The sequence below is a fragment of the Pinus tabuliformis genome, chromosome 3_1 (assembly GCF_031772625.1).
Source record: "Pinus tabuliformis cultivar Carrire ecotype Pingquan chromosome 3_1, CPIR1, whole genome shotgun sequence".
NCBI lineage: Eukaryota > Viridiplantae > Streptophyta > Pinopsida > Pinales > Pinaceae > Pinus > Pinus tabuliformis.
The window spans coordinates 699,640,762-699,662,176 of record NC_142301.1 but is presented as its reverse complement, the minus strand read 5'-3'; the positions used below and the strand labels follow the sequence as shown (position 1 = coordinate 699,662,176).

General features: G+C 40.2%; 1 protein-coding gene across 2 annotated transcripts in view; it reads right to left on the bottom strand.

The window, feature by feature from the left end:
- LOC149189056 (Translation elongation factor EF1A/initiation factor IF2gamma family protein) overlaps positions 1–13,518 on the bottom strand; it is a 231,441-nt gene extending 217,923 nt beyond the window's left edge. Inside the window, exon 1 of one of the 2 annotated variants that reach the window (XM_089411756.1) lies at positions 13,159–13,518. The gene's annotated coding sequence lies outside the window, so the exon portion shown is untranslated. The remainder of the gene's footprint in view (positions 1–13,158) is intronic. The other variant, XM_089411755.1, reaches the window with a different exon arrangement.
- Positions 13,519–21,415: the final 7,897 nt, after the last annotated feature.

Sequence of the window (21,415 nt, the reverse complement as noted above, 5' to 3'; positions counted from 1 at the left end):
CCACTACTCTCTGCGGTGACCTTGGAAAATTCGAAGGGGACGAAAAATCAGACCTCGATGGAGCAGAGCAAGGGAGATTCGAAGCGAGAAGATGCAGAAAGGAAACAAGCAGAGGCCCCATCGGCGACGGAGGAAGGTGCTTCAAAGAAGACAAAAAACAGGCGAAAAGCTGCGACCTCACCTCCTCGGACCCGCTCCAAATCAGCAGTGGAAGCAACTTCTATCATGGGTAATGAGTCTATTCCTATAACTACTGCACTATTTTCCGAAGTTATGTTCTTTGTGCTGCATTCATCTCTGCATCCTCCCTCCTCCGCTATGGGCTCTATTCCCTCCATTCCTTGCTCCATTATCCCTCCTCCCCCCACTTTCTCCACTACTCCCACCTCCCTCAGGGAGCTTTCCACTCCCCCCACCCGTTCCTCCTCCCAATCAGGGACGGGCTCTCATCCCTACAACCTTCGATCTCGGCCTCGGCCAAAACTTTTGGGGTTGGGTCTCTCCCCTAGACGGTCCAAAAAAAAATAAAGCAGCCAGAGGCCGTCCATCCAAGATCAAATCAGCCATTAAGTCAGCAGTGGCAGATGTTGCCAGGGGCCGACAGTGCACCATAGAAAGGGCGCTTAGAGCAATTGAGCCCTCTGTTCCTGTTTCCCCATGATTTGCCTCTCCTACAATTGCAGGGGACTAGCCAACCCCAAAAAGAGATTGGCTCTCAAGCGACTGGCACAAGAAACCAAATGTGATATCCTCTTCCTACAGGAAACTCTTGGCTCTTCGGACAACATTACCAGAACCCTCCAATCTATTTTGTCGGGTTGGGTTTTTCAGGGTCTGGATGCCAATGGCAAATCGGGTGGCCTAGCAATTGGTATTAATCCTAAAGTTGTCAAGATCTATTCATCCTACGGAGGGTGGGCCTTGGGAGAACTTGGTATCAGAATAAGAGTGATCAACATTTATGGGCCTAATCAGAACAGAGCGACATTTTGGAATAATTTCATGGAACATAACCTTATCACAAATACTACCATTATTGGAGGGGATTTAAATTTTTCCTTGGGTATGGAGGAATCCTGGGGTCATCATGCTCAAATGGATCCTATCTCGGAGCAGATGAGTACATTACTGGACACCTACAAGCTAGTTGATGTTCCCATGAACAAGAAAGTACCCACTTGGCATAATAGGAGAACATGGGAAGCTGCTTTGGGACAAAGATTGGACCGTTTCCTAATCCACGAAAATCTACTCCGTCATCTCCCCCTGTACAGACAATGGGTAGGCACTGGAGGTTCATCAGATCATCTTCCTATACTTCTTCAAATCACTAGACCAACCAAGAAGCCTCGTCCTCCTTTCAAATTCTTTACGGGCTACCTTCAAGATCCAGAATTCATCAACCTTGTTACTGAATACTGGCAATCTCAACCTCCGCTGAGGGAACAGAGGATGGCGGCGGATTTCTGTGAGAGACTCAAAACTCTCAAGAACAGGACCGAGGAATGGTCAAAGAGGAAGAAACTGAGAGATGAACAGCATCTCATCGATATTGATTTACAGATTGCACAGCTAACGGATGAACAGGGGCTTGGTTTCTTATCGGAGGAGTCTAAAGTACATTTGAACAATCTGGAGAAACATAAAATTAAGCTGCTACTTGACAAAGAAGAACAGTGGAGGTTGAAAAGCAGGGCCATCTGGCTGCAAGCGGGAGATGGAAATACAAAGTTCTTCCACAACTTCGCAAACGGTAGAAAGGCTACTAATACTATCTGGCAGCTGCCTAATGATCCTGATGGATGGGCCACAACTCACAAGCAATTAGCCAAATTGGGAACTTCTCATTTCAAAAGACAATTTACGGCTCCGACAGACATCAATCTACCGGAGATCATTAACCTGGCAGGGCATTTTCCAAGGTTTGTGGAACCTGATTCAGTGGAGGATTTGATCCAACCGGTCACCATGGAGGAACTAGAAGGAACACTAAAGTGGTTCAAAAAAGACAAGAGTCCAGGGCCGGACGGTTGGCCAGTGGAATTCTACTTGGCCTTCCTGGAGCTGTTGGGAAAGGATCTTTTGGCAGTCATCGAAGAGAGTAGAATCAAAGGACATATTCATCCTCCCATGAACTACACCTTCATAGCCTTGATTCCCAAGACTGATTCTCCTGCCTCCTTCAACGACTTCAAGCCTATATCCCTCTGCAACTGCCTTTACAAAATCATTGCAAAAATTATTGCTAATCGTATTAAACCTATCCTTTCTAATCATATCTCCCAGGAGCAATTTGCTTTCCTCCACCATCGACACATACAAGAAGCCATTGGTACGGCCCAGGAAGCTTTACACTCCATAAAACACAAGAACCTTAAAGGCATCTCTCTCAAAATTGATCTGTCAAAAGCCTTTGACAAAGTGAATTGGCTTTATCTTAAAATGATCCTTACTCACCTAGGTTTTCCCCCCACCCTCATCTCCTGGATCATGGGTTGCATCTCTTCTGTCTCTTTTGCTATCCTTATAAATGGATCGGCCACTTCATCCTTCAATATTGATAGAGGCATTAGGCAGGGATGCCCTCTTTCACCTCTTCTTTTCCTTTTAGTCATGGAAGGATTGAGCAGACTTATTGCAACAGAAAAAAGGAGAGGGGGACTTAGTGGTCTAAAAATCATGGAGCATTTCTATCTGACCCATCTACTTTTTGTAGATGATATACTGATATTTTTGAATGGGAGTGTCCGGGACTCTACCTCACTAAATGCAATTCTGATCCTTTTCTGCAAAGCAACGGGAATGGAGATAAACAGAGAAAAATCTTCCATCTCCCTATCAGACTGCTCACTGCAGGAATCTCAGCTAGCCATTCAAAAGTTTGCCTTCCAAGAAACTGATCTAATGGGAGGACTCAAATACCTGGGTTTCAGACTTAAACCGGATGGATACAAGATTGCAAATTGGACATGGCTCATCACTAAAGTGGAAAAGAGAATCAGCTGCTGGTGTCATAGATTCCTCTCTAGAGTTGGCCGACTTATACTCATAAAATCTGTCCTTGAAGCCACCCCGGTATACTGGATGTCACTTGCCTGAATACCGCGTGGGATACTCCACAGAATTCAACAAATTTGCTGTAAATTCCTCTGGAATGGTAAAAAGGAGGGAAGGACTTTTGCCTGGGTAAATTGGAACAAAATTGCCACACCAAAGAAGTGGGGAGGTTGGGGGCTCAAATTACTCCCGGCTTTTGCTCAAGCTTTGGCGGCCAAACAGGGTTGGCTTTTGTTGAAACACAATAGTCTTTGGGCGGAGGTTATCCACCATAAATATATATGGTCGTCGACCATCACTAACTGGATCAGAGACACAACTTGGAACAGGAGAGGTATTTCAGTGATATGGAGGGCCATTCTCAATGCTATGCCCATTATCAAAGAAGGCTTGCTATGGAAAATTGGGAATGGTGCATCTGTCCGAATTGGCATTGACCCTTGGCCGGGCTGTGGAAACTCCCATAAATTACCAGAAGGTTTGATACACCATCTTAATAGCAGAGGTATAAAGTACCTTGGACAGATTGGGGACCAGCAGAACTCTACTTTTCATTCACAAGCATGGATGACTGAACAGCACTGGCATATCCCAAATGAATGGAGTAGATCTTGGCAAAATTATATACAGGCACTTATAGAATCACATGTCAGATTAAGGAATACAGAGGATGAACTTATATGGGCACTCTCAAAATCTGGACAATATTCACCAAAACTGGGTTATGATAAAATCATTGCTAATAGAAAACCGGAGGCCTTAAAAAGCTGGTGGGATTCATTATGGAAATTAAAAGCACCTCCGCATACCAGATTGCTGATGTGGAACATTTTGGAAAACAAGATCCCCACTGGATCATATCTAAAAAAAAGGGCTTTCTTGGGTCCTACCCGGTGTGTGTTGTGCCTTCAAGAAGAAGAATCGACCCATCATCTCTTCCTTTCTTGTCCTACTACCAGGTGCATCTGGTCACAGGTCATACAAACACTAAATTTGAATATAAACTGGCAGGGGGCGGACATCAGTTTAGCCTGGGAACACTGGTGGAGTTCCTCGGCTACGGACAAAACTCGGAACCTCCCACTGCTTGTCTCTTGGCATATTTGGATCAAGAGGAATACTTTTATTTTTGAGGACAGACCGGTCAATTGGAACCTTATCCATCCTATTATCTGTGCGGCATATGCAGAACTTCCAAATGACATCAGCAACACAAGACCTCGGACTATCCGGCAGGAGCATATCAATAGTTCAATTCCTTGGGCCTATTTTGATGGGGCCGCTCAACAGCATGGCTGTGGGGGAGGCATTTATTTCCATTTATCTGAATCTCATTACTTTCATATTAGTATGGGACTGGGGTCGGGAACAAATAACCATGCAGAACTGATTTCTCTTCGACATCTTTTATACTTTGCCATTAAGAAAAACTGCCGAAATTTGCAAATTTTTGGAGATTCAAAGAATGTGACTGATTGGTTTAACAACACTGTTGTTTGTTATGCATACTCATTGAGGAATATTTTGGAAGAAATTGTTTTTTTCAAAACATTCTTTGACCAAATATCTGTTTCTCATATCTACAGGGAAAGAAATGAAACTGCTGACCGGCTATCAAAAGAAGCGACGCATCGTCCTCTAGGGGAGTGGATGATCGTTGAATTTACACCAGCAGGGACATACCAATTTTTTCACAGGCCTTATATCGATGGAGAAATACAGGGAGGCAGCAGCCTCTAATTTCACAGCATATGTATATGAACTTTTTGCCGAATTCTATGTATATAACAGCAAAATACTTGTAAATATGGACATCTTCTTTGTACAGAAGATACTTTCTGAACACTATTTTGATGGTCATAGTACCATTACTGTACCCCCTCCGGGGTTCTTTCTGTTACTAGTTTTGTTTTGACAGTGGACGAGAGCCACAGTTTCAGCATATGCCTTCGGGCATCTACAGCATGTAATTTCACTTTTGAAATTATGAATTTTCTTCTTCGGAAAAAAAAGAGATCCAGACATCCATAGTTATACAAATTCCTTCTTCCATCATGTTTCTTAAAAACAAAGGCTTAGCCCATCCATCTTTACTTCTTGTACCTGCAATATTTATTTACAAGCACCCCAAGCAAAGTATACGATACCAAAACTTGATGCCAAAATTTCTTTCTAGGGTTTTTTCATACAATCACAAGGTCATCCTAAGGTTTCTAAAACCCTAGATCAGATTCTATTCCCTTTTTATGCGATGCTAAAGTTCATCCTTTTCCTGTAATACTAACAAACCCTAGAATTATATCTTCAACCATAAACGTCCTATGATGGATCCTTAAAAATATATATAACATACATACCTTATGGTTACTTACCTTTGTCATGATAACTTGCAATTTTGGATGTCGTCTTCATTGATCTAGTGTGAGATATTCTTCACAATACTCATTGCTCCTTTCAAGTATATGATTGCCACAAAGACCCTGTTCACTGACCTTGAATCAATGTCCCTATAGCTTCACTGGTCTTCATGTAAAACTGATAGTTATAAGCATATCAATGTTTCTCTCTAGTGATGATACAGTTTTCGACATTTGCTTGAAGACTAAATTGCTTCAAGTTTGCTTCATTAGTCCTTTTCAAACTTCTTTATAATGAATGGATCTTTTTCAGAGAACAAGTATTGGCAACTGCATCTTTTGTTGCCATAGAACTCGGTCACCACAGGATTTGAACTTGAAAGTAGAGTAGAGTAGTGATGTAGCAAGGACACATCTTGAAGATGAGATCTATGCTATCACAGAGATAGAGAGATTTGTGCTTCAAACTTTTAACAAGCTTGAACTTTTGACAGAGGCATTTATATGTGTGTCTGAAGGGTGATATGGTTGTCGAGTATGAATTTCCTTAAGATGAATATCAGGTCTATGCATGCCCAAAAGAGGATCAGATCTTGGGATCCGTTTATTTTACACAACGAAATTTGATTGTAGCTTCCTTTTGGAGTTTCCTTTATCAACTTTTTGCAAGGAGATCTCGGCTCTTGAATGGGGACTTCAAAACAATTATATTTACCTCAAAATCTCTGATCTATGGTTGTTATTGTAGGTTAAACTTCGTGGGATGGTGCAAACAATCCCGACTTTTTCTTTTCCTTGCAATGAATTCGACCTTCAAAAGATCTTGATGATAGACTTCTCTGGTCATCAAATCAATGTTTGAGAAATTTATACTTCTTCATTGCTTATGTTCTGATTGTAGCAACTAGGGCTCGAAAGAATTGAGCCCAAAATTTGATCAAGACTTTGTTCTAGGAGGAGACACTTCTTCACATTTCTTGTAACCTCTTGTGATCTGAATCTTGCCCTTTTTGGTCCTTCATTTAAGTAACCTTAGCTCTTATACCATGTTGAGAAATCTAGGGGCAACAAGTGTAGGAGATTTTTCTTCTTTGATAATTGTTTGTGGTGAATTTTTACTTTTCTTGTTTAGCTTCTTCTTTCATTTGGTTAGTATTATTATTATTCTCTTCGTCAAACAGTTACCAAACCATAAAGTTCTCGAACCTGAGAAGAAATCCCACAAGAAATCTTCTTCTTCTAGAATCTCCAATTGACGAATTCCAAGACCTAGACCCTTGACAAAGACCTCTAGTCAAAGACAGCTCCAAGTCGAAGTCCAATTTCTTTCTTGTAGAAGTTTCTTCTCACAATATCAACCCAGGTCAAACTTGTCTTTTCAGCCTTCGGACCTGCAATGATGACTGTAACTTCGGCCCTCTAAGTCTGCAATTCTCGACCTAACTGCAACTGTTGCATTTCTCGCACATATGAGTGAATTATGGTTAGATTGATCTCTTATTCCCTTCACTTGGCAGTCTGCTTTCTCTTTATTAATTTGGCCTTCAAATCAGATTATGAAAAGCCCAATCTTTGTGACTTTCTGCAATTGTGGGAAGCCCTGATTGCATCGCACTTGTGGAGGAGAATAACCCAGAAAATAGACCTACAAGTGCTTCAATCTTCCTCCATTTATGTCTTCTTGTCTTTGTTGGAATTAAGCTCTCTTTTTCCTCTTGATCGATTTTTTTCTTGGCCGAATGAATGCCTCGTTGAGTGATATTGAGTCCTCCTTTATATAGGTGTTTTATCCCATTCATTAGGCTAACTTGTAGTTATCTCCAAGGCGACTTGTTGCTTCATGAGGTCGACTTGATGCTTGCTTCTTTGACAAGGTCTTGAAGGTGTCTTTGACTCTATTTGACTCAAATAATTAATATGTGATATGCCCAAATGGGTCTTCAATACATAACAATTACTCATTTGACTTGTAGACCAAATGTCAAGCACTAGAAGCTCTCAATGGGAGCTTGACCTAATTTAAAATTCCTTGAGCATGAAACCCATGCCTCAAACATAACAAGAATAATTTTATTTTTCTTCTTTACATCATTTACACAAAATCATGATTACATATGTCATTATGAAGACCGAACCTAATTACACATTTCAACAAAGACTCCATCGCTCGAGTAGGATTAGGCACTGGAAAAATTTTGTGTTGATCAAAAATCTTAAAAAACTAAATATTTATCTTCCTTTTTACTTTATTGAGCCTTTTAAGGCAAGCCACTAGGGATTTTCCTCTGGACGAATTGATCTAGGGCATTGTCAATGTCTTTGCGGGCTAAAGACCTAAGATTTATCTGTATGATGCCTTTTAACACAAAATTTAGCTTTATTCACGGTAAATCTTCCTCTAGGAGACCTGACATCATCCTTCTCTAAATATATTTGTGCATTGGAAACCCAAACCCTAGCCTAGATTCAACTTGAGGCTTATTTTGAGGGTTTGCTCTATTGTTTTGTTGACCTAATATTTTTAATAAACCTTGTCTTTGACATTTATGGGTCTAGGTACTCCTTTGTTGTTACATATCAAGAAACCATAGATCATACTAGTCCTCATCCAATCTAGGTGCATGATACATTGTTCCTTATCAAGAAGAATTGAGCCTTTGTCCATTAAAGAGTGTCTTCACCTAGCCTATATCTGCATCACCTTGAACCTCGTAACTTAGAATATCCTTATAGGTGAGTACTAGGAAGCCCCCTTTTTAGTGGAATTCAACTAAAGAGTGGGGGGGAGTTTGTTGAGGTGACAATAGAAATCTCCCTCATTGTTGCTACAAGGTTTGGCACTCACATTGTGAGTCCCCTCCAAAAGCCTACTAGATTTTGAGGAAACATGCCCCCATTAGTTGGTCTCATGGATGTGGCGTCTTCCTTGAAGTTTGTCCTACTCCATGACCACCATATCACACACACATATGGATTGATGGATCAACCTAGGACATGTCAGTCCCCCTTGGGGGTTGGAAACACCTAATGGGGTTGTTGAACTAATATTCGTACATAAGTGAGGTAACTTGTTTATAGTTCTTGAACTAGTTAGAGATTTGAAGGTGAGTTTTGTGTAAAGTATTTCTTGTACCCTAGCATTAGATATGGTTCACCATGATGATTTAATGGTTTCGTGTCCCTAATTAAGGTGATCTCATCTGATCTTGAGAGGTTGTGTTCAAGTGGTGTCACATATATGGCAAAGATCCCTTAAGGGCAGGATCAACCTGACTCTTCTTCAGCACCTTCCAGAGGGCACTTTACCCTTGTTCTAAGAGCAAAGTTGACTTTGTGGCCCCAATGTTACTCCTCTAGAGATAAGCATTGGACCTTGAGCAGCTTCCACATGCGATTGCACCTGTTGATGAGCTTCTAAATGCTGAAAAGTTGAGCTTGAAGCTTGGGCGTTGAACTATTTGATGATGTGCTCAGATGGACCCAAGACACCCCCAAGCTGCCTTTGAAACTATTTGATGGATGGTACCTTGTTTCGAAGCCTAGATGAGGATGGTTATCACAAAGATGATTTGGGAGGGCTAGAACATCCCTCTTTGATGCCAATGCTTGCCCTAAGTTGTGCCATGTTATGAGATTTTTGGGCACTAGACTCAGTGCATACACACACACCAAATTTGGTAATAGCTTCCTATTAACTTTACACAGCTAATGAACTTAAATACATAGATGTGTCTAAGTAGAAACAAATTTAACACAGCGAAACTTATAAAACAGGCAATCAAATCATGCATAGGAACACAAAATTTCAGACCCAAAACACAATTCTTATTAGTGCTTCAACAAGAATCTAGGGGTCCCATAAAAGGGAAAATGGCCCTTTTACAATGCTCAGAAAAAACGCCCAATACAAGGGAAAGCTTACAAAAAATCCTTGTTTTGACCCAAAGAAAATTACTCAAAGAAATAACAGTTGAAGGAGAACATGTAACTCAGCCCCCTGGAGATTATGGCTACTGAAAAACTCAAATGTTGAAATGGAATTGGACCCAAGACAAACTCGGCCTCCTTGGAGTGATCTTTACCCTCTTTCCCTACTCACAGCCTCTCTACCAATCGTATGGCTTACACATCTATCAAATCAGCCCAAGGAAATAACTTGGCCTCCACAACAAATCGGCCCCTCAACGTGGTCCTTCTCCTTTTGTTTGACTTCTCTTGAATTTCCTCGTAAATCTCCACCAACAATTCCTCCTCAATCTTCTTTAGTCAACTAGAGCCTCTTAGCCATCCACGGGCCCTCTCATCCCTCTAGAAGTTTAAGGCCTACTTGGCCTTCTCCTCCACAAGATGCTCTCTTGCCGACCACCCTCCACAAGCCCTCTCTACCCTTAGGGGTCTAAGGCCTACTCAGCCTTTTCCTCCATAAGATGCTCTCTGCCAACCTGCCACAGGCCCTCTTGACCCTCCACAAGTTTAAGGCCTACTCGACCTTCTCCTCCACGAGATGCTCTCTTGTCAACCACCTTCCACAAGCCCTCTCAACCCTCAAGGGGTCTGAGGCCTACTCGGCCTTCTCCTCAATAAGATGATCTCTTGTCGACCACCTTCCACAAGCCCTCTCAACCCTCAAGGGGTCTAAGGCCTACTCAACCTTCTCCTCCACAAAATGCTCTCGTATCAACCACAAGAATGAATCACTCATCCTTGTACTTATACTCTTCCAAAGGGTGCAATAAGGCCTACTCAACCTTCTCCTCCACAAAATGCTCTCGTATCAACCACAAGAATGAATCACTCATCCTTGTACTTATACTCTTCCAAAGGGTGCAATACCATGGGTCTATACTATGGGTTATCAAAATACCATGGGTCATTAGAATATCATGGGTTTATACCATGGGTCATCAGAATACCATGGATTTATACCATGACCCATTAGAAAACCATGGGTCTAAGGGTGCAAAGCCCCATCATTTAGCCCACTTGCCCCACATGTGAGAATACTCCCAATGCTACCCAAAACATCAACATGTCACTCCCACATGCATGAAAAGGGTGACATAGGGCTTCTTCTCGATGACATCATAGTGGAGGAGGTGCCTTTTGGAGATATAAACATGAACTTTGAGGTTTTCTTGGAGTAAGAAACACTTTTGGACCATTGCCTCAATTCCTTGATCCATTATTGCCTATTGCATTATTGACCTTTAACCTAGTTGAATGCTCTAGTAAACTTGTTTTAGGGACTTTCTTGTAAAATCATGAAAAAGTGACTCAATTACCCTCATATAAACAGAGGGGAGTCACTTTTCATTTTATCATCATTCATCATCACACTTCTTTGGAAGTGCACACTAGCTTTTATCTTCTCTTCTAATTGACCGCAATGTAATTTCATGATGTGAGTTTGTCTTTGAGGATCTTTTGCATGAGGAGGTTTCATTGGGATTGATTGAGGAGATTCTTGTGGAAATTATGTAAGTTTGTTGCTTATGTTTTAAATTTTTGCATTCTATCTTATGTGAATTAGAGTTTATATGTGTTCTATATTGAAGTTGCAATATCTATCTTGAAATCTTGATTTCTTATGCTATGCAAAGTTTTTTTCCTTGAATCCTTTAAGAGAACTACAATGTGTGCATCTCTTGAACTTAAAATCTACTATCTAAGAAAGTTGTTAGGGTTTGTAAGAATAGGCTCTTCCCCTCTCACCCCATCCATCAAGGTCATCTTCATTCAAATTTCGCTAAGACTCCATTGCCCATTTAAATCAAGGCACTAATCTAGCAAGTGTTGATCAACCTCTCCTTCACTTATATTTTCTCCTCCTCCTCTCTTAATTCTAAGTATTTAGAGCTAGGGTTAGGGTTTTCTTGAAATTGTGTTAAATTATAATTTTATTTCTGTGTTATTTCCTTTTTAACAAGGATTGCATTCAATAACTTAAAAAAAAGGAAAATCTAGAATTAATTGCATAAATGAAACCTAATAAAAAGGCTGACATCATCTTTATTATTGTTGTTTTATGCTTGTTTCAGCCATAAAAACTCAATTGCATACCCTAAACCTTGCATGCCTAATTGATCAATCATTGTAAGGCTATTTCCTCTAGCTGTTATATGACATTGCATGCCATATATTAATCTATCAAACCCTAAATTATAACAGCTCACTAATCCATTCTAGTGGTCTAAAGATAGAGTACTTGAACTTTGGTAAAGATTATCTTAGTCTTCTTGGTTCTACCAGTACCTTGTCCAAATCATTAGACCTTTCCAACACCTAAACCCTTATTGTTGAATATCCTTTAGGTGATCTATGCATAGGGAAATCTCCCTTGTGGTTTTATTCACCACTAACAAGTTGGAGAAAGCTGCTAGGTGATGCTGGTGGTCAATCTCATGTTCCCGCAAGGTCTAAATCTGCCTTGTGAGGCTTTGCACTAAGCCTGCTAGATTTTCCAGTAACAGGAACACCCCGAAAATTCAAAGCAGGAAAGGACAATCTACAAAATGGAGTGTATCCTAGATGAGTTAGAGGGGGCTAACTCCATCAGCATAGCAATGCTCTCTGATGAAACCAAGAGGATTCACGAACAGAAAAAACAAGACGCAATATTGCCTTGTCAATCACAAATAAGTCGGACAATCACCAAAGCCCAGAGTTTTGTTACTCCTTCCATCTCAGTCACCCACTCTTTTCAGCTGCTGTCTTCATGTTCTTGTATAAGCTTAATCCTTTTAGTTCATATTGTTCCAAATAGACTGGCCGATGTTTCAAGCTATGGAGTTTAAGATGCCTTGGTCACTGTATTTCAGATTTTGGTGTCCGTATCTCCAGAACAGGGAACGGCTGGCAGACCAGTCTGGAGGACGTAGGTTTCTTGAATCGACAACAAATACTCTAAGATTTGTCCTGGGCAATTAAAAATCAGTATATGGGCTTTAAGTTAATACAAAACATTTTTGCACATTTTTCCAAAGCAAAACTATATATATAGAGAGAGAGATGGGGTGAGGGGGGGTGTGAACCCTCAAAGAACTCCCCTGCAAAGGAAGACAGAGAAAGCAAGCACAGTCACAAAAGTAATTCAAACCCCGTGGAATCACCACAGATCCTTGGATATTTTAATTGGGCTGGCAATGTGCTGATGTCAAAACACAATTCCGTGGTTAACATGCACCCACTTTGTCACTGAGCCTTGGGAAGTCTCATGAATTTGTTCAACCGCTGATGGTCTATCCATTTAACATGTCGCTCCCAGCAGTCCCGGTAACCCAGCGCACTCTCTCTAGACTACAAAGCCCTTGTCGCATAATGTAGTTTTAACGCCTCCAGCCCTAGGTCATTTTTGTCTTGTCCATGAACACATGGATTTGAATCGCCGGCATTGCCTGACTCCTAGTATTTCACATGTAGTTTGTCATGTTTTACAGGTGAATAGCAACCATTAATTTAGCGCATTAGAAATTACACCATAAATAACACCCATTTACTTCCTGGCAACTAAAACTGGCCCGACGAATTTCGCTGTTAGAACGAAAATTCAAATAAAGATTGAGTGACCGACGGAAAACTTCCGTAACTATTTCCTCTGGATAATTTATACTACTATATCAGTTCATAGTGTTAATTGAATCCCTAAAAAACCCTAAACACACTGCAATTAGCGCTGACTGTCATGAGAATGAATTTGCATACATGTAAAAATGAATGATAAACGCAAAAAGACAGAATTCCATACCTTTTCTCAGACAAGCTCCGAGCGGACCAGAAATTCTAGTTGCATTCAACCAGTTGAGCGAAATTCACCACCAATCCACAAGCATTCTTCTACAATTACCTGCAATATATTTCGAATCGCCGTCCACTAAAACAAAACCGCAATAAGACACCCCCGGTCTCACTCCTTTCGATAGTTTACTATTTACAAAATACATTTGTCTCCTCCAGAATTTCTGGATTGCCTTCGAAATCACGATCTTAGCCGCTAATCCTCCCTCGATTACACGCTTCGCCAGACCCTGAACTCGGATGTTGTAACCAGTTAACGTCCCGCACCGTGGACTCACTTTCGCTTTAACACTGAAAGATGTATAGCATTTCCACAAATCATTGTAAAATTAATTTTTTAAAAATGGAACCGTTCCGCTGTGCAACTCGTAATTTATTTTTATTTCTTAATTTATGGGGAGATTTAGGATCCATCCTAGTAGATGCTACTACAACATCAAAAGTACATCCAACTACTTGCAAGTCCTATATTAAGATCCTATGATTTTAGCAAAAATGAGATTGCCTTCACCCTTTTTTAATTCAAAAAATAAAAATTTAATCATTATGAAACAATATCAAATCTTTTGTTCTCAGCTGCATCATATTAGTATATGAATTAGGTAATGGTGGACTAAGATGAAGAATGATTAGGTAAGAAATATGGTTTTTCTATCGGAGTAAATAAGATTTATTTTAATTTAGATTTATTAAGTATTTAGAGGGATCTAGGTTGGATTTTTAATTAGTCTAGATGTACAAACATTTACACCACTACAACATTTTTTTTATAGTTTTTTGCTTTTAAATTTAATTTTAAAATGTTATAAAATAAATATTTATAAAATATTTTGATTTTGAAACCAGTGATGGTTTTTGGGAAAGTGGTATTGATAAGTCATTGTATTGTAACAAAACATATTTACAAGTTAATATATCCATGGTAAAATGGGGGTGAATATCCATGCTTAAGAATTTCGTTATATTGTATGTTAAGTTTTAATTTAAAAAATGCTATAAAATTAAACTAAAGTAAAATATTAAAATATTAAAATTATAGGCCAGGTTTGTAACTCTGATTCAAATTGTGTTTTTCATTGAGAGAGAATATGAATACATACAAGGAGAGGGAGACTATTCAGTTTTATCTCCTAATGTCTCTTCATCTTCCAACTTCCTTTAATTTTGCTATTTACATAGGTTTTGGTAATCCCAAAGATTAGGTGTCAACATTTCCCCCCTTAATCTGAAGGGATGTTGGTGAGTCCAAGCATCATTTCGAATCTTTCAAACTTTTCTCTTCCAAACGCTTTGGTGAAGATGTCTACAATCTGCTCATTTGTGGAAGAATGTCATAGGTGGATTGTTTTGGCCTCAACATGATGTCGAATCAAATGATATTTTGTATTGATGTGCTTCGTTCGATCATGGAACTTTGGGTTCTTAGCCAAATTTATTGCAGAAGTGTTGTCAATCAAAAGAGAAGTTGAATGTATCCACGGGGTCTTGAATAGACGGTGATCGAGTGTCTTGTTAAGGCACTCCTTGATGTGAAGTCACCCGTTCAATTCCCCTCCCCTATTGGGGTGATATGTTGGAGATGATGAAGATGCAGTCCTGCCAAACTTACAACGAAAAAAAGAATGTACTTGTTTCTCCTGCAAATCGTCCAAAATTTTCCTGAGCCACACAATTTCCTTTGTTGCTTTAGTTGTTGCCACATATTCTTCCTCAATTGTGGAATCTATTGGAACTGATTGTTTGTGTGACCTCCAGGAGACAACTCTTGATCCAAGACTTGTAACATAGCCTGAAGTAGATATCCCAGTTTCTTTATTTCCATCGAAATTTGAATCAGAGTATCCAATCAAGATGAAGTCACCCACCTGTGTATACTTGAGTCCAAAATCTTGATTTTCCTTCAAGTACTTTAGAACTCTTTTTGCAGTAGACCAATGACCCTCACAAGGCTTTTGCATAAACCTGGAGAGGATTCCAACAGCAAATGAAATGTCTAGTTTAGTAGTAGTTAGGTAGTTGAGACTTCCTATGAGTTGTCTATACTTTTTGCATCCTCAAATTCCTTTCCTTCAATGGATGTGAGTTTTAAATTTTGTTCCATTGGAGTAGTTAAAGGATTGCACTCACCCATGCCAAACTTGTTCAACAAATCTCCAATGTACTTCTTCCGAGAGAGGAATATAAACTTCGGATGTTGGGTTACTGCAATACAAAGATAGTAGTGAACATAGCTCAAATCTATCATTTCAAAACCTTTCGTCGGTTATTTCTTTATGGATGCAATGTAGTTCTCATTATTCCTTGTCATCAAAAGATTCTCTACATACACCACAAAATATATAATCGTTTTACCAACTTTCTTAACAAACAAAGTTGCATCATCAAGATCATAATGTTTGAAGTTGAGTTTCAGAAGATGCTCAATAAATTTCTCATACCAGGCTCGTGGTGCTTGCTTGAGTCCATACAAGGATTTTACAAGCTTGCATACTTTGTGTTCCTCACCCTTCACAACAAATCCTACTGGTTAGGACATAAAACATTCTATTTCGGATCTCCGTTCAATAATGCAATTTTTACATCCATTTGATGGACTTTCCAACCGTTCTGAGTTGGTAAGGCTAAGAGTGTCCATATGGTATCCCATTTTCTTGTGGGGGCAAAATTCTCCTCATAATCAACCCCTTCCTTCTGGGTAAAACCTTTTGCCACAAGCCTGGCTTTATGCTTTTCAAGTGAGTTGTATGGTTTTCTACCTGTTTTTGAAGACTCGCTTGCAACCAATTGGTTTGGTTCCCAATGGAGGAGCAACCAACTTCCAGGTGCCATTCTTTATCAAAGCATCATATTCTTATACATCGCTTCTTTCCATTCATCATGAGAAGTGGCTTCTTTGAAGGAAGTTGATTCAAAATCTGTAGACAAATTCAATTCACAATCCTAAGAACATCCATATCAACAAGTGAATCAAGATCATCTACATCACCTCCATCCTATCTGGTTGAGCTTCTTATTCCTGTCTTTCCAACCTCATTAGGACGAACACTTTCTAGTGTCTTTGTCATCCATTTTGGACGACCTTTCTAGGATGGCCCAAGCTGCTTAGTTGACTGAGATGGGGTTGAATCAAGATTTAGCCTACCAATTTTGTCAATCACATCACTCAAAGTGTCATCTTGATCAGTGGTTGGAGCTTCATGAGGAGGAGAGAGTGCTTCAGAAGGAGATTCCATGGATTGATCTAGTATAGGGACCCCCCCTTCAAGATGTGGATATCATTATCAAACTCTTGAAAATACTTTGCATGTTTAAATCTATTCAAGTGATCAAGCTACCGCTCAACAACATTGTCAGTCTTGGAAGATTCAAGAAAGATAACATCTCTATATATTATAAACTTCTTATTCACTTCATCATAGAGACGGTATGCTTTAGAGGTATCTGAGCACCCCAAGAAGATACATTTGCGACTCCTTACACCGAATTTGTTTCTTTGTTCCTTAGGTATCACGCATAATAGTTGGAACCAAAAATCCTGAGATACCTCACCGAAGGAATGTTTCCATACCACATTTCATAGGGAGTCTTGTTTTTTATAGCACGAGATGTACACCTATTATTTATATAAAAAGCACATAAAACTGCATCAACCCAAAACATCAGCCTAACATTCTTGAAAAACATCATTAAACATACCATATTTAAGATTGTCTTGATCATTCTTTCAGCTACTCCGTTCTGTTAGGGATTATAAGACACAGTTGTTTGATGTTTGATCCCATGCTAGTGAAGATAGTTTTCAAATTCATTTGAAGTATATTCTTTTCCATTATTAGTACGAATAGAGATTTTCAATCCATGGATGAAAGTTCTTGAATGATTCAAAAGCTTCAAATTTGTTCTTCAATAAAGAAACCCGACACATTTTAGTGTAGTCATCAATAAATGTCATCATATATGTATTACCATTTGCAGAAGGAATAGACATTGGGCCACATAAACTATAATGAATGAGTTAAAGTTTTCTATGTGCTATGGAATGAGAACCATGTAATGATTGTTTGTTGTGTTTTCTTAAGATACAAGCATCACATTGCTTAAGTTTCCTAGGAAATGTAGGCAATCCAGTAACACCATTTTTCTTCAACAAATGAAGGTTGTCATAGTTCAGATGCCCAAATCTAGCATGCCATAAAAGACTTGATGGAAGTGTACTTTAATCATAGTGAGAACTATATGAAAAGTTTTGTGCACGAGTAGAAGTTCCTTGCAGCTTCAAAATTCTTTCTTCTTCCATCCCAGTCATGAGAAGTGAGTGATTTGATGCTTTTCTAACCTCAACCTTACCATCAAATATGTGAATGGAGTGTCCTTGCTGGAAGATGTGGACCAAAGACAACAAGTTTCTCCTCAACTCTAGGAGGTATACATCATTATGTAGAAGAAAGTCTGGAAGACTAGGTAGTATGAGCTTGATGGTGCCAATCCCTGATGGCTAGAGTTTTGAGGTGTCTGCAAAGTAGAATGCTCCATCAACATTGTCACTGAATTCTTCAAAGAAATCTCTTTTGAAATTCATGTGGCAAGTTGCTCCTGAATCAAATAACTAGGCATCTTTCCATGAAGCAAGTGAAGCATTGAATAAGTCTTCAGTTACTCCAATGTTGCAATGTGACACAACATAATGAGTGTGAAAAATCCTCAAACCGGGAATCCCTACTGCACCAACTGATGATATTTCTCCTACTTGTTAGATTTACATGAACAAGTTATTTGCAATTTTCTATGACAAACATTGAAATGCATACATTGCAGCCTACACCATTTAAACAACACGTTGAAACAAGAAATTGAACAAGAGAAAGATACAACACAAATGACACAGTTGTTTTTGGACAAACATCCCCGGAAAAATCCAATGTGGGAAAACCGATGCAGCAGATCTGAGGGTTTTTATTATTAAGTAGAAGTTATTTCTCAATACAACCTCTGGATGCCTCGTTGGAAATCCTATATAGAGAATATCACTCGACATAAGAAATTAGTGAGATTACCTCACTCTACACTGCAAGTCCCGACTAATCCGGTAGTTGAACCAACGAGTCCTCGACGACTTCTGCGCTGCCCCTATGCTGTCACTGTGTGGGCCTACATCACATCCTCTAAGGCCCTATGCCACCTCTTGCTCGATCGATTTTCTCTCAGGCGATGACTCCAACCCTCCCGGCTCAAAACATCAAACCCCCAGCAAATCTCGGACTTCTGCGTGAAGGCTCTACGTTGCTTTGCATAAGCCCTTCTTGGCTCTGCGTCACCCTCGTTTGGCACTATGATGCCTCCTCTGTGTGTATCTCTACATCTCTCCTGAGTATTCTTGGCTCAGGAGAAGATACTTCAGCCAAAACTCTCTTTTCCCCTCTCTGCTTGATCACTACGAAATCACTGCGTTGCTCTAGCTTCAACAATTCAATCTGACTGATCAACTCTCTGTGTGTTTTCGAAATGACCCTCAAGCCTCCTTAAATAATCTCCTCTTTGAGATTCAATGGCCCAGATTAGAATCTAACAAATGGCTAAGATCATTTATGCTTGATCCTTGTCTTCTTCTAAAAGTTACACCCACAATTAGATTAATACCCATTAATTATTTTAATTTCCTAAGTTTAGACTTAGGGACCCATTAAAAATAATTAATTATTTTAATAAAACTGTCTTTGGTTGGAATTTCCCAAAACGCTTTCTAGGTTCTTTGGAATACATGTGCCGAAGCCTTCCTACAGAATTTGAGACTTAGAGGACATATGATTTTACCAGAAATCAACACAACCTCTTAGTGAGGAATGTGTTCTAGCAATGCCTCCCACTGAAGCATCACCCTAACTTCATAACATCGTCCTCTGCTTTGCTGATGTATGACATGTTGTCCACCAACTACTACGTTGTTGCTGCAAATGTATTGTTGCTGACACTGCCACTGTTAACACCGCATCTGTACTACAACTGCCTCTAAATTTCTGCATCCGTGCTGTTGCAGGCACTAATAACTGTCGACTGTCATTGCACTGTAAATTGTTGTTGCTACTACATTAGCAACGGAAAAACATCCCAAATTATTGAACAAGTGTCTAACGTAGATACATCTCAATGATGAAGATCTGACTTTTTCTAGTCCCACACTATCCCTCTTAAGCCACTACGTTATTGTTGCTACTGCATTGTGCCTCCCTACACTGCTATAACTCTGCACTACACTACTTAGACTTGCCGTTCTAGCCACTGCATTTGTCGCTCCAACACTCCTTTGCACCATCTGACACTTAGTCCATCCTGCTACTACTGATCCGAGCTCCTGTAGCAAGGTATTGATCCAAGAGGTGGGCTCCTCAAGGATCCTACCCATCTATAGCTCTTTCGAACTACAACTCCAACTTAGCCCATCTCCCTCCTGGAGGTATCTCGGCTGTCATGGCAAACTCCTCCTCATCGATCTTTGCTGGTGCAACCTTCTGATCATGCTTCTCATCTTTGTCCTTCTTCCTGAGAGAACATTGTGTTGCGTAGTGACCCATTTCACCACACCTGAAGCATTTGATCTTCGAGACGTCCTTCTTCTGCCTCCACTACTCTTGTTGCCCCTTGGATGCAAGGGCTGCATTCTCTTCCTCCTCCTTGGGCTTTGACCCATTGTTGTTGCTTTCGTCAAGTTTAAACTTGACCAAGTCTCTCCTCAGCTCCTCTTGCTTAAGAGCTGCCCACAACTCATCCTAATTTGGAAAAGTTGCCCTACCTAAGATACTATGGACAAAGACTTGACAATCTTCAGAAACAGAATTTAGGGCCAGTCTTAACATCTCATACCCTTGAGGTGTAGACCCCATCACTGCTAACTCATCACGGGTCTCTTGAAGCTTTGTGAGGAATGGATCTATGTGCTCCCCCTTCTCCATCTATGCAGATCTCAATTTATGCTCTAAGTACATCTTCTGTTGTTTGGAAGATCCTTGATATAGCGTTGCCAAGGCATCCCACATCTCCTTAGCAGTCCCTCTGCTAGTGACGTGATAAACCACATGATCCTTTACTCCATCAATGATCACCCTCTCGGCCTTCACCATTTATGCCTGGTACTTCTTCAGTGGATCTTGATCTGCAGGCACAACCACCATGTTGTTTACATAGGTCTTAAGATAATGCTCATCTAGAAGGAATGACATCCTTGCCTTCCAGATGACGTAGTTGGATGCCCCATCCAACATGTCCTAATATCTCAGCCCATTGGTTATCATCTTTGCCACGAAAATGTCGAACTGCTCCTCTCTGTTCTTACACCTTCCCCTCAGCCAATAAGAAAACGGACTTCTTGGCGGGAAGTCTATTGAGGAAAAATTCCCTCATTGTGCTTCTCTTCTCTGTTCCGACGTATTTCAGCCCAATAATTTGCCTGTTGTAAAACTACATACCACCAGCTCTTCCTCACGCTAAGGATCAGCGCTGCTCCCTCTACAACAACAAGATTTTGATCTGGAAGCCCTTCCTCTCTATCGACTCACTCAGAGAGAGACTTTCCTCGAAACTTTAGCCCTCTTGGCTTAGACAGCGCAATCCCTTTGGGGATTCGAATTGTTGCCTCCTGCAACTATTTCGATCTCCTTTTCTTCTTAGCGTTGGGTTCTCTGGAACTATTCTTCTTGTCTCACCTGCACTCCTCTGATACCATGTGAAAATTCCTCAAACCGAGAATCCCTACTGCAACAACTGATGATATTTATCCTACTTGTTAGATTTACATGAACAAGTTATTTGCAGTTTTATACGACAAAAATTGAAATACATACACTATAGCCTACACCATTTAAATAATATGTCGAAACAATAAGCTTAACAAGAGAAAGATACAACACAAATGACAGAGTTGTTTTTGGACAAACGTCCCCAGAAAAACCCAATGTCGGAAAACCGGTGCAATAGATCTGAGGGTTTTTATTATTAAGAAGAAGTTGTTTCTCAATATAACCTCTGGATGCCTTGCTTGCAATCCAGTACAAAGAATATCACTCGACAGAAGAAATTAGCGAGATTACCTCACTCTATACTGCAAGTCCCGATTGATCCGGCAGCTGAACCAACGAGTCCTCGATTACTTCTGCACTACCCCTATGCAGTCACTGTGTGGGTATGCGTCATAGCCTCTAAGGCCCCGTGTCACC